General features: G+C 44.7%; 1 protein-coding gene and 1 pseudogene across 1 annotated transcript in view; one reads left to right on the top strand and one right to left on the bottom strand.

The window, feature by feature from the left end:
* LOC124607175 (netrin-3-like) overlaps window positions 1-13,192 on the bottom strand; it is a 447,419-nt gene that overhangs the window by 66,328 nt on the left and 367,899 nt on the right. The gene's annotated exons all lie outside the window — the stretch shown is intronic.
* LOC124608176 lies at window positions 11,918-12,035 on the top strand (annotated as a pseudogene).

The following is a 13,192-nucleotide window of genomic DNA, read 5'->3' as shown; positions in this document are numbered from 1 at the left end:
GATTATATAATGGTAAGACAGAGATTTAGGAACCAGGTTTTAAATTGTAAGACATTTCCAGGGGCAGATGAGGACTCTGACCACAATCTATTGGTTATGAACTGTCGAGTAAAACTGAAGAAACTGCAAAAAGGTGGGAATTTAAGGAGATGGGACCCGGATAAACTGAAAAACCAGAGATCGTACAGAGTTTCAGGGAGAGCATAAGGGGACAATTGACAAGAATGGGGGAAAGAAATACAGTAGAAGAAGAATGGGTAACTTTGAGGGATGAAATAGTGAGGGCAGCAGAGGATCAAATAGGTAAAAAGACGAGGGCTAGTAGAAACCCTTGGGTAACAGAAGAAATATTGAATTTAATTGATGAAAGGAGAAAATATAAAAATGCAGTAAATGAAGCAGGCAAAAAGGAATACAAACGTCTCAAAAATGAGATCGACAGGAAGTGCAAAATGGCTAAGCAGGGGTGACTAGAGGACAAATGTAAGGATGTAGAGGCTTATCTCACTAGGGGTAAGATAGGTAACGCCTACAGGAAAATTAGGGAGACCTTTGGAGAAAGGAGAACCACTTGTATGAATATCAAGAGCTCAGATGTAAACCCAGTTCTAAGCAAAGAAGGGAATGCAGAAAGGTGGAAGGAGTATATAGAGGGTCTGTAAAAGGGCAATGTACTTGAGGGCAATATTATGGAAATGGAAGAGGAAGTAGATGAAGATGAAATGGGAGATATGATACTGCGTGAAGAGTTTGACAGAGCAATGAAAGACCTGAGTCGAAACAAGGCCCCCTGAGTAGACAACATTCCATTAGAACTACTTACAGCCTTGGGAGAGCCAGTCCTGACAAAACTCTACCATCTGGTGAGTAAGATGTATGAGACAGGTGAAATACCCTCAGACTTCAAGAAGAATATAATAATTCCAATCCCAAAGAAAGCAGGTGTTGACAGATGTGAAAATTACCGAACTATCAGTTTAATAAGTCACAGATGCAAAATACTAACGCGAATTCTTTACAGACGACTGGAAAAACTGGTAGAAGCGGACCTCGGGGAAGATCAGTTTGGATTCCGTAGAAACACTGGAACACGTGAGGCAATACTGATCCTGCGACTTATCTTAGAAGAAAGACTGAGGAAAGGCAAACTTACTTTTCTAGCATTTGTAAACTTAGAGAAAGCTTTTGACAATGTTGATTGGAATACCCTCTTTCAAATTATAAAGGAGGCAGGGGTAAAATACAGGGAGCGAAAGGCTATTTACAATTTGTAAAGAAAGCAGATGGCAGTTATAAGAATCGAGGGACATGAAAGGGAAGCAGTGGTTGGGAAGGGGGTAAGACAGGGTTGTAGCCTCTCCCCGATGTTATTGAATCTGTATATTGAGCAAGTAATGAAGGAAACAAAAGAAAAGTTATGAGTAGGTATTAAAATCCATGGAGAACAAATAAAAACCTTGAGGTTCGCCGATGACATTGTAAATCTGTCAGAGACAGCAAAGGACTTGGAAGAGCAGTTGAACGGAATGGACAGTGTCTTGAAAGGAGGGTATAAGGTGAACATCAACAAAAGCAAAGTGAGGATAATGGAATGTAGTCGAATTAAGTCGGGTGATGCTGAGGGAATTAGATTAGGAAATGAGGCACTTAAAGTAGTAAAGGAGTTTTGCTGTTTGGGGAGCAAAATAACTGATGGTGGTCGAAGTAGAGAGGATATAAAATGTATAATGGCAATGGCAAGGAAAGCGTTTCTGAAGAAGAAAAATTTGTTAACATGGAGTATAGATTTAAGTGTCAGGAAGCCGTTTCTAAAAGTATTTGTATGGAGTGTAGCCATGTATGGAAGTGAAACGTGGACGATAAATAGTTTAGACAAGAAGAGAGTAGAAGCTTTCAAAATGTGGTGCTACAGAAGAATGCTGAAGATTAGATGGGTAGATCACATAACTAATGAGGAGGTAATGAATAGAATTGGGGAGAAGGGGAACTTGTGGCACAACTTGACTGGAAGAAGGGATCGGTTGGTAGGACATGTTCTGAGACATCGGGGGATCACCAATTTAGTATTGGAGGGTAGCGTGGAGGGTAAAAATCGTAGAGGGAGACCAAGAGATGAATACACTAAGCAGATTCAGAAGGATGTAGGCTGCAGTAGGTACTGGGAGATGATGAAGCTTCCACAGGATGGAGTAGCATGGAGAGCTGCTTCAAACCAGTCTCAGGATTGAAGACCACAACAACAACAACAACAACAATTATTATTTCATAAATAATATTTCAAAGATATAACGGTAGTCAGCTTATGGCTGGATGCGATCGACTGTAATACGCTTTTTTGTTTTGGAAAGCAAGTGACGCCGGCCGGGGTGGCCGAGCGCTTCTAGGCGCTACAGTCTGGAACCGCGCGACCGCTACGGACGCAGGTTCGAATCCTGCCTCGGACATGGATGTGTGTGATGTCCTTAGGTTAGTTAGGTTTAAGTAGTTCTAAGTTCTAGGGGACTGATGACCTCAGAAGTTAAATCCCATAGTGTTTAGAGCCATTTGAGACAAAGCAAGTGACGAGCTTCCCTGCTCGGATATCACACTCTCTCTTGTCTGTTAGCTTTTGTTCTGATAGGACGCACTATAGCTGCGTTCATTGCGTATCAGTAACTTATCATTCTTTTTTGTAGACAAACCAGATGTAAGTGTCATGTATAACTTTAAGACCATTTGCAATTTAATTGATGTAAATCAGTTAAGTCTCATGAGCTCGCATTTTAACAGTTCCCCTGATAGTTATAAGAGGCATGAATATTTTAATGTTTTATTGTTACAGTCAAGGACCAATACGAGCTGAACGGATCGTGGCGTGGAGACGCAATGGCCGAATACAATTAGTATTCTGCCATTTATTCGTTTGTAACTAGCTGCAGGGTCCCTCAGAATAATTGCCAATCATCACGAAGCGTTTTGCAAACGTGAATGCAAGCGCGGAACCTTAAATGATCTGGCCACAGTCTCCAAGCTGTGATTCAATTTCGCCCGTAAATAACAGAAACCGGCCCCGCAGAAGTAATGGTGGTATTAAAACATGTAAACTTCTCTAAATTTTACTAAAATTTAACTAAAAAAAATGCCTCCACCATCAACAATGCCGTCTGCTCCAGTTAATTTCAAGTTTTCTTTCCAGTGAATAATTTCAGTTTCTGCTTAAAACCGAATTTTAGCAATCTTGGGTGAGCAGACGCGTCACCACCCCCTATAGAAGTTCGTCGCAACATTTCCGGGACACCCTGTACGTTCCGTACAAAGCTTAGGTACCCGTAACGATTCACAATCGAGTTGCAGTGTCAAAAAGTTATGAACAAGTGTAATCGGCAAATATTGATTATTACCAATAACATTTCTGTGCAGGCATCCACTGACAACTTTAAGATACTTGGGAGAAACTTCACGATATGCATACGCAGCTGTACTTGCTTTTTTCCCCCCTTTTTTCCATGAGTAGGTGCAGAATAATGGATCAGCCTTCACTGATGTTGACAGATGAACAATCCTTGACAGTGCCTACCACTCATGTTGGTGAAACGACAGAAAAATCATGGAGCAAATGCCGTCCCAAGTGAAAAGCCAACAGGCAATGCGCCAACAAGTAACCACGACAGACTCGACCATTTTGTGAGACGATAACAGAATATCTGCAGCTAACAAAACGCTTGCTTACTTCTGTCGGGCTTAGTCTTAGAACAAAATCTGATCAAAAATATCCGGACACCCCTACGCTATGCAGAATTCACCATTAGACGTCACTAGAGGTGGACCCTCCAGGGTAAGAGGCGGGGCGGGGAGTACTGGTTGTCAGTAATGAAGTAAAAGGTGGGTCAGGAGAGCTTAGTGACTTCGAATGTGGGCTAGTTTACATCTACATCTACATGGATACTCTGCAAATTACACTTATGTGCCTGGTAGAGGGTTCATCGAACCACCTTCACAATAATTCTCTATTATTACACTCTCGAACAGCGCGCGATACGCCTTTGTTTTAATGATGTTCATCCCAAATCCTGTATCACGTCAGTGACAATCTGTTCCCTATTTCTCGATATTACAAAACGTGCCGGTCTTCTTTTAATTTTCTCGATGTACTCTATTAATCCTATCTCGCAAGGACCCGCCACCGCGCAGCAGTACTCCAAAAGAGGACGGACAAGCGTGGTGTAGGTAGCCTCTTAAGTAGATCTATTGCATCTGCTATGTGTTCTGCCTATAAAACCTATTCTTTGATTCGCCTTCCCTACAGCATTTTACCAAGTGGACACCTTGCAAGGAGCCTGGCGGACAATGAGAAGCATGCTGAAAACTGATGGGCACCTGCAGCTACTGGGACGGAGCACAGACACAAAAAACATCAAGAATGCACATGTGGATGCGTGTGAATCTTGTGGATGGCAGGAGCCGTTATTACCTGCCTTAAAAAGCGAGAAAGTGTCGAGAATTCAGGTACCTCACAGGCATTGGGGCAGGGCATAGACAGAATCTGCCAAGCATTGGCACAGGAAGGTGTGCGAGACTGAAGAGCCTGCTTAATTTTTTTTTTTCTGGACAGTAAGGACGTTGCTTGTAAATCACGAACCCAGCCCGCCCGGTTGGCCGTGCCGCCTAACTCACGGCTTTCCGAGCGGGAAGGGGCACCTGGTCCCCGGCACGGATCCGCCCGGCGGATTTGTGTCGTGGTCCGGTGAACCGGCCAGTCTGTGGATGGTTTTTAGGCGGTTTTCCACCTGCCTCGGCGAATGCGGGCTGGTTCCCCTTATTCCGCCTCAGTTACACTATGTCGGCGATTGCTGCGCAAACAAGTTCTCCACGTACGCGTACACCACCATTACGCTATCACGCAAACATAGGGGTTACACTCGTCTGGTATGAGACGTTCCCTGCGGGGGGGTGGGGGTGGGGGGGAGGGGGGGGAGGTCCACCGGAGGCCGAACCGCACAGTAACCCTGGGTTCGGTGTGGGGCGGCGGAGGGGTGAAGTGGACTGCCGTAGTCGTTGTGGGGCTGTGGACCACTGCGGCTGCGGCGGGGACGGAGCCTCTCCGTCGTTTCTAGGCCCCCGGTTAACATACAATACAATACAATACAAATCACGAACCCGGCAGATTATTTGGCGAAGCTCATACATGAGACTGTCTGGGTCTGACGTAGAGATAGCCTTTACAAAGAAGTTTTGTGTGGCTGTTCCCACAGTAACTAAGGAAAGCAGAAAAACTTCAGAACAATACGAGACGAATGTTGGGAGTAGCGTTGACAGTTAAAACGTGAGACAGATTACAATTCTCGAGTCACACACCAGTGCAAAAAGGAAGTAAATTGCCACTGTGCGCTGGGAGGCACGGTCAATGGGCGGCATTGCAAATTTACTCCTCCAATGAAAACGCCGAGCGGAGGAACACTTCGAGGAGTCGCTGAGCTTAGCAAGGTGATGAGAAGGGAAGAAGATCCGTGCTTGCTAAGAAAATTGGATAAGGAATCCCGCCTTACGCAAGACACCTTTGGAGTTTCGTTTTACCCAGACATACCGTCGGCCTGTGAAAACCGCCGTTGAACGCTGTGGGCTATCGAAAAACCATATACCTTCTGTTCTGCGGAAAGTTTAGCGTGTGAAAGGAAGGAATTTCATGGTTACGAATACTGCAGACCCCGCCCGAGTCGGGCACGAACTGAAGGCGAGGAACGAAAACATAGCGAATAACGAAATGTATGACTTGCTCCGCCAAGAATAAGAAACTGGAGGAATACAAAAACTAGAAATCCGGCGTGAACGTAAAGGTAAGAACACAGGCGAGTAACGAAACGGTTCCGTTACTCGGAGCCTGCTGAGGTTAGCGAAATGAAGGATACGGAAAATACGGAATTGGGCACCAACTGCATGCGGGCAAGAACAATTGTCGGTAACGAAACGTTACAGGCGCTAACAAAACGCTACTTCGAGTCTCGAGGAATAGTCATTACTCAGTAACGAATACTTCCGATGTACAACTGTCCTAGAGATTGAGTTATACTAGAGGCAAACATTCCCTCATTGAATGTCTCGGCAGCGCATTATCCGACTGCGGCAAACGAGGTGTCTACGGATACATCTCGTAGAACTGTATCGGACTGTGACATCTGATTCACCGAAATTATTCACATATTTAAATGAGAGGCCGCAAATGGATTTCGCGTAATTGAAACACCCTTTCTTACCACAGAAATGTCCGAGGCTCGTAGTCTTGCGGTAGCGTTCTCGCTACCCGCGCACGGGGTCCCGGGTTCGATTCCCGGCGGGGTCAGGGATTTTCTCTTCCCCGAGATGACTGGGTGGTTATGTGTCTTTCATCATCATTTCATCCTCATTCACTCGCAAGTCGTCGTAGTGGCGTTAGAGAACTTGTGGAGCGGCGGCCGAAACGCCCCGCGAGGCGTCTCCCGGCCACCAATGCCATACGCTCAATAAAGAAACATTAAAAGTAGAGGCAGTATCGTAAACTTTAGATGTATAGCAAATTATTTAATGCATAATTTAAAGTGTTTGTTATTATTTCCACTTATAAATCCGAAAACGGAGGAAAACCATAGAAATTATTGTTTATAAATAAACTATGCCAAATAAAGCAAAACTGATAACAGGACAATATTTCTCGGAAAATTTACATGTGGTTTGATGCATCATAAGCGTGTTAAAGGTTAAAATTAGGAATTTCCGGAATTTTCAAGTTCAGTAGTTTAACTGGGTTCAGTGGTGCTTGACCGAGGTTTCCTGGGTGAAGCATTTGGTATAAACTTCATCAAAACTGAATCCAATGTGTTTTCGAAACTTTTAACTCCCAGACAAAACATTCAAACTCATTGCAAAAAATGGTTCACATGGCTCTGAGCACTGTGATCATCATTCCCCTAGACGTAGAACTACTTAAACCTAACTAACCTAAGAGCATCACACACATCCATGCCCGAGGCAGGATTCGAATCTGCGACCGTAGCGGTCGCGCGGTTCCAGACTGTAGCGCCTAGAACCGGCCGGCTAAACAAATTGTAACATTTCATAATTTAGTTCTCTGCTTGCATTTTTTTACTGCGCTGTCCACTTCTAAATTAGTTTTTTCTTTTGCTTAATGAAAGAAAACGAATTTTTCTATGGAGAAGGTGATAATTTTGTTGAATATTTTATATAGCGTTAATTGGAGGTTGATGGTCCTTGAATTTTTTTGCCTCCTCTCTTTCGTTTGTTGTGAATTAAAACCATTAGACAATTATCTTTGCGACACTGTCTTCAATGGTATATAAACAAATTCCCAATCTGAAATGAAAGATATTGATGTAAATACATAAAACTGCGCTCAGTCACGTATTTTGAAACAGTTATTTATTCATTCCATTCACCGACTTCTGAACCTTTTCAGACTCATCTTCAGATGGCGTACGGGATGTTACACAGTTGTTTCACGCCTAATGTTGGGTTCTGGCTTGCGACAGTATGGGCGAGTTTTGTTTTTAATATCCGTCTATCTGCTTCCTTGCGATGGCCGGATGGTACCGCTGGATGCTGGCAATGTTTCGTTATCAAAGTGTATATGCATACATATCCTGTACAAATGAGGAGTCTTGTGCTACCAAATGGAAGCAGACAGACGGATATTAACAACACAAGCCGCCCATACTGTCGCAAGCCAACATCCAGAATTATGCTTAAAATACTTACGTAACTTTCTGCACACCCTTGACGATGAGCCTGAAAAGGTTCGAAAACAAGTTCATGGACTGAATAAATAACTATTTCAAAAAAGTGTCTGGTTGCAGTTTTATGTATTTACATTGAATAAACAGTCACAGGTTCTTGTTGTTGTTGTTGTTGTGGTCTTCAGTCCTGAGACTGGTTTAATGCAACTCTCCATGCTACTCTATTCTGTGAAAGCTTCTTCATATCCCAGTACCTACTGCAACCTACATCCTTCTGAATCTGCTTAGTGTATTCGTCTCTTGGTCTCCCTCTACGATTTTTACCCTCCACACTGCCCTCCAATGCTAAACTGGTGATCCCTTGATGCCTCAGAACATGTCCTACCAACCGATCCCTTCTTCTACCCTTCTTCTAGTCAAGTTGTGCCACAAACTTCTCCTCTCCCCAATCCTATTCAACACTTCCTCATTAGTTATGTGATCTACCCATCTAATCTTCAGCATTCTTCTACAGCACCACATTTCGAAAGCTTCTATTCTCTTCTTGTCCAAAATATTTATCGTCCATGTTTCACTTCCATACATGGCTACACTCCATACAAATACTTTCAGAAAAGACTTTCTGACACTTAAATCTATACTCGATGTTAACAAATTTCTCTTCTTCAGAAATGCTTTCCTTGCCATTGCCAGTCTACATTTATATCCTCTCCACTTCGACCATCATCAGTTATTTTGCTCCTCAAATAGCAAAACTCCTTTACTGCTTTAAGTGTCTCATTTCCTAATCTAATTCCCTCAGCATCACCTGACTTAATTCGACTACATTCCATTATCCTCGTTTTGCTTTTGTTGATGTTCATCTTATGTCCTCCTTTCAAGACACTATCCATTCCGTTCAACTGCTCTTCCAAGTCCTTTGCTGTCTGACAGAATTACAATGTCATCGGCGAACCTCAAAGTTTTTATTTGTTCTCCATGGATTTTAATACCTACTCCGAGTTTTTTCTTTTGTTTCCTTCACAGCTCGCTCAATATAGAGATTGAATAACATCGGGGAGAGGCTAAAACCCTGTCTCACTCCCTTCCCAACCATTGCCTCCCTTTCATGCCCCTCGACTCTTATAACTGCCATCTGCTTTCTGTACAAATTGTAAATAGCTTTTCGCTCCCTGTGTTTTACCCCTGCCACCTTCAGAATTTGAAAGAGTGTACTCCAGTCAACATTGTCAAAAGGTTTCTCTAAGTCTACAAATGCTAGAAACGTAGGTTTGCCTTCCCTTAATCTAGCTTCTAAGATAAGTCGTAGGGTCAGTATTGCCTCACGCGTTCCGATATTTCTACGGAATCCAAACTGATCTTATTCCAGTTTTTTCATTCGTCTGTAAAGAATTCGCGTTAGTATTTTGCAGCTGTGACTTATTAAACTGATAGTTCGGTAATTTTCACATCTGTCAACACCTGCTTTCTTTGGGATTGGAATTATTATATTCTTCTTGAAGTCTGAGGGTATTTCGCCTGTCTCATACATCTTGCTCACCAGATGGTAGAGTTTTGTCAGGACTGGCTCTCCCAAGGCCGTCAGTAGTTCCAATGGAATGTTGTCTACTCCTGGGGCTTTGTATCGACTCAGGTCTTTCAGTGCTCTGTCGAACTCTTCCCACAGTATCATATCTCCCATTTCATCTTCATCTACATCCTCTTCCATTTCCAAAATATTCTCCTCAAGGACATCGTCCTTGTATAGACCCTCTATATACTCCTTCCACCTTTCTGCTTTCCCTTCTTTGCTTAGAACTGGTTTTCCAAGTGAGCTCTTGATATTCATACAAGTGGTCCTCTTTTCTCCAAAGGTCTCTTTAATTTTCGTGGAGGCAGTATCTATCTGACCCCTAGTGAGGTACGAAAGGAGAAGGGGGAAAAATGGTTCGAATGGCTCTGAACACTATGGGACTTAGCTTCAGAGGTCATTAGTCCCCTAGAACTTAGAACTACTTAAACCTAACTAACCTAAGTACATCACACACATCCATGTCCGAGGCAGGCTTCGAACCTGCGACCGTAGCGGTCGCGCGGTTCCAGATGTAGCGCCTAGAACCGCTCGGCCACCCCGGCCGGTGGAGAAGTGAAAATTGTATTGTTAGTAGACAAACAGTAACAGCCGAATGAGTCGCTCGGGAGAGCTCGTTGGTGTCATTGGAGGTCGTCCGAGTAACAAATCCATCAGGGACATTTCAAGTCCCCCAAATCTGCATAGGTCAATTGTTGGTGACGTGACCAGGCAATGGAAAAAGGGAAGGAAGAGCCACAGGTAAACAAAGACCTGGCAAAGCTTGTGTACTGGCGGACACGGACCCCGTCGAGCACTGAGGAGGGTGGCTGTACAAAATAGCATGAAATCTGCGGAAGGAATTACTGGTGAGTTCCATAGTGCCACTAGCAATCCAAATAGCACAATGACTGTAGGTAGAGAGTTTAATGGAACAGGCTACAATGCCGAGCAGCTCCCCATAAGCCAAAAATTTCTGTAGTTACTGCAAAGATGATGTAAAGAGAGACGCCACTGAACAGTGGATGACTGTAAATGGTACCTGCCATCATATCTTGTGCCAACATAGAAGTAAGGAGGAGGTGGTGTTACGGGGGTGTTTTACGTGTTTAGTACGTGATACCCTTATTGCCCTTGAGAAAATCCTAAATGCGGAAGGATTCCAGCACATTTCACATCATCGTGTACCATGTGAAGTAGAGGGAAAGTTCACAGACGAAGACTGCAGAAGCACGAAAATGCACAGTACTACAATGCAGCACCTGCGATGTAATAGTCTGCGGACATAACATTCCTGAAATGGGCTGGCTATCAAGAAGTTCGACCTGGACTCAATGAAACGTCTTTGGAATGAGTTAAACCGCCGGCCGTAGGGGCCGAGCGCTTCTAGGAGCTACAGTCTGGAACCACGCGACCGCAACGGTCGCAGGTTCGAATCCTGCCTCGGGCATGGACGTGCGTGATCTCCTTAGGTTAGTTAGGTTTAAGTAGCTCTAAGGTCTAGGGGACTGATGACCTCCTCAGTTAAGTCCCATAGTGCTCAGAGCAATTTCAACAATTTTTTGAGTTAAACCGTCGGCTTCACACCAGACCCCAAGTGTCCAACATCACTAACTTCTCTTTTTTCCGTTTCAGCCCTTGAGGAAGAATGGGCTCCCGTTTCTCCACGGACATTCTGACACCAAGAGGATAGTGTTCTCAGCATATTTCAACACATCACAAAAGCGAATGATGGACACAACCCAATTTAATGTCCACTAATAGGTGTCAAGATACAATTGATCAGTTAGTGTATTTCTAAGGAATAAAATAACCATTAATAAAAGCAAACGTGTTGACTGGCTTAACTGAATTACCAGCCCGTCAGACTCGAATGTGGCGAAAGCAATTTGAACCGTCGTAACGAGGTGGAACGAGCATGTGAAAACTGTGGTAGGGAAAGCAAATGGTCGACTTCGACTTGGCAGAATTTTAGGAAACAGCGGTTCACCTGTAAAAGAGAGCCGGCCGGGGTGGCCGAGCGTTTATAGGCGCTACAGTCTGGAAACAGGTTCGAATCCTGCCTCGAGCATGGATGTGTGTTATGTCCTTAGGTTAGCTAGGTTTAAGTAGTTCTAAGTTCTAGGGGACTGATGACCTCAGAAGTTAAGTCCCATGGTGCTTAGAGCCATTTGAACTTTTTTTTTTTTTTTTGTAAAATAGTCAGTACGGTGCGACCTATTCTTGAGTACTGCTCGAGTGTTTGGGGTCCGTACCAGGTCGGATTGAAGGAAGACATCGAAGCAGTTCAGAGCGGGCTGCTAGATTTGTTACTGGTAGTTTCGAACAACACGTTAAGTGTTGCGGAGATGCTTCGTGAACCCAAAAGGGAATCCCTGGAGGGAAGGCGGCGTTCTTTTCAAGAAACACTGTTGAGAAAGTATAAAGAATCGGCATTTGCTGACTGCTGAACAATTCTACTGCCGCCAACATACATCGCGCGTAAGGACCACGAAGATAAGATACGAGAAATCAGGGCTCATACGGAGGTGTACAGACAGTAGACAGGAGGGGAAACGACAGTTAGTGGTACAGGATACCCTCCGCCACACACCTTACTGTGGCTTGCGGAGTATAGATGTAGACGTAGATATTTCTAAAATAAAAAAAGCATGAATTACACTATGGCAACGACCTTGCCGCAGTGGATACACCGGTTCCCGTGAGATCACCGAAGTTAAGCGCTGTCGGGCGTGGTCGGCACTTGGATGGGTGACCATCCAAGCCGCCATGCGCTGTTGCCATTTTTGGGAGTGCACTCAGCCTCGTAATGCCAATTGAGGAGCTACTCGACCGAATAGTAGCAGCTTCGGTCAAGAATACCATCTTACGACCGGGAGAGGGGTGTGCTGACCCCACGTCTCTCCTATCCGCATCCTCCACCGAGGATGACACGGCGGCCGGATGGTCCCGGTAGGCCACTCGTGACCTGAAGACGGAGTGCTTTTTAATGAATTACACTATCAAAAACTTGCCTCATCAAAAGTTATCACTTGCTGAATATGCGATAGTTAATTCCTTGAATAGTATATTTAATGGGTGTGTCTACGCCATGCGGGATATTCTGTATTCCTGGTTAAAGTGTTGATGATGTCAGTGATCGTATGCTGGCACGGCTTCGTCAATGAACTCATTAACGTGGAATCCACCCCGTTAACCCAGTAACGGGAACAGGTGCTAAAGGAGTATTAAAACGCTGTAAGTCATTTGCGGAATGCTGTTAAATACACAGCAGTGTGACGGCTCGTTAGCGCGAGCTTAGCCGAAGAGATCACAGCGGCTTTCGGCCCTCCTTGCAGGAGGCGAGCTGTTGCGTCCAGTGTGGGCCGTGCGTGGTAAACGCCGGCCCAAACTCTTCCTGCTATCTGCGTCGCCGTGTGACAAACTGCTTCACTGGTCCTCGTAAAACAGCTGTGTCCCGGATGAGTAATGCGGCTCATTACCGATTCACTTGGCATCCTAATGGAAAGCTCGCGTTTAATGACCCGGGCCACGCTCCGGCGACTGGTATAATCGTCACACGACTGTTATATACGCGTGTAATTATTTCCATAACTGCAGGAATATATCCCGGCGGCGCGAGAGTAAATCCTGCGGCTCGCATGCTCTCCCTGGAGCGATTCTCGGCAATTGGAATCTCCAGAGTAAGGCAGTTTATGTTCTATTTATGGCGTCACTCCAGACGTTCATTATCCCGCCCAGCCGCAGAGCACTCTTCTTCCTCCTACAGAGCGATACAATTTACTCCGCTATATCTTACTCTCGGTAGCGCAACATTCAGCGACAGAGCAGTAGCGAGGTTACACCGAGACACTGGCAGAAACAACGCCAAAGTTGTCCCCCCCCCCCCTCCCCCCCCCCCCACTCCCCCTATAAAACTACCTCTCTGTAAATATGCTTA

Source organism: Schistocerca americana, chromosome 3 (genome assembly GCF_021461395.2).
Source record: "Schistocerca americana isolate TAMUIC-IGC-003095 chromosome 3, iqSchAmer2.1, whole genome shotgun sequence".
NCBI classification, from domain to species: Eukaryota; Metazoa; Arthropoda; class Insecta; order Orthoptera; family Acrididae; genus Schistocerca; species Schistocerca americana.
This window is presented reverse-complemented; position numbering and strand designations above follow the sequence as displayed.